The sequence below is a fragment of the Dipodomys merriami genome, unplaced genomic scaffold (genome assembly GCF_024711535.1).
Source record: "Dipodomys merriami isolate MVZ:Mamm:240054 unplaced genomic scaffold, mDipMer1.0.p SCAF_1517, whole genome shotgun sequence".
NCBI classification, from domain to species: domain Eukaryota; kingdom Metazoa; phylum Chordata; class Mammalia; order Rodentia; family Heteromyidae; genus Dipodomys; species Dipodomys merriami.
The window spans coordinates 116041-117053 of NW_027202846.1; the positions used below are offsets into that span (position 1 = coordinate 116041).

General features: G+C 29.1%; 1 pseudogene; it reads right to left on the reverse strand.

Moving 5' to 3' along the window:
• Positions 1–496: 496 nt before the first annotated feature.
• LOC138827223 (U6 spliceosomal RNA) lies at positions 497–593 on the reverse strand (annotated as a pseudogene).
• Between the last annotated feature and the right edge of the window lie 420 nt (positions 594–1013).

The window sequence follows — 1013 nt, forward strand, 5'->3', positions numbered from 1 at the left end:
CATGTATAATGATTTCTTCAGAGTTTGTGATTTTTTAATCAGAAACAATTTTAACTTACCTGTTGAAATGAGTAGTACAGAAACTAAAATATTTCTGGTGCTTGTCTGAAAAAGTATATTTTAAAATATACTATATTCTATGTTTGCATAATGTTCATAATTTACTTTATTTTCTCCTAGATATACTTTGAATTCTACATTATTTTATAATATTTAGGTTCATTAATGTGTCCTTTCTGATTGCATTCCATATAGAAACAGTTTGATTCCTTTTTTTCTAGGTCTTAATATTATTTTTCTTTGGGATAAAATGACAATGTTGTCTAATTTGAAAAGTTTTTTAAAGTTTATGCTATGTAAACGCCTTTCTGAGGTGAATATTTAATACACTGATGTCAAACTAAATTTAATTATATGAATTACGTGTATTGTTACAGTTGAAATTTTGTAATCAACTTTTTAATAACTGTTTTTCATTTCTTGCATCTGAAGAATGAAACATATGGAATACTTCTCAAATTTTCATATTATCCTTGTGCAAGTGCCATGTTAATCTCTGCATTGTAATTTGAGTATTCGTGCTGCTGAAGCATGTAGTATCCTCTAAATTTAAGTAGTTAATGATGCAATCTTTATACAAGCCTATATCTATGGGTGCCTACTTGTAACAAAGAAACTGTATTGTTCCGAACAATGCTATCGATCTTATTTCCCTAAAATTCTGTGAATAGCAGAAAAAATTATATTGATCAGTCAATTGCTCACATTTGCAAATTTTTTGTCAATGACTATCTTAAGTCTTTTTATTTGGAATTTGATCGTACTCTCAATTATTTATAGATAGGTCCAAGGTGATGGCTTTTTCAAGAACTTATTTATCCAACTGTGTTAGCTATGTGGACCTAATGGATTCAAAGTAAGCGTTGCTTAAGAGGTACTTCTAAACTTCTTCAGCTGATATTTTCCCAAATGAGGTGTTACTGTCACAAATGTCTACCTGAGCCTTTACCCTT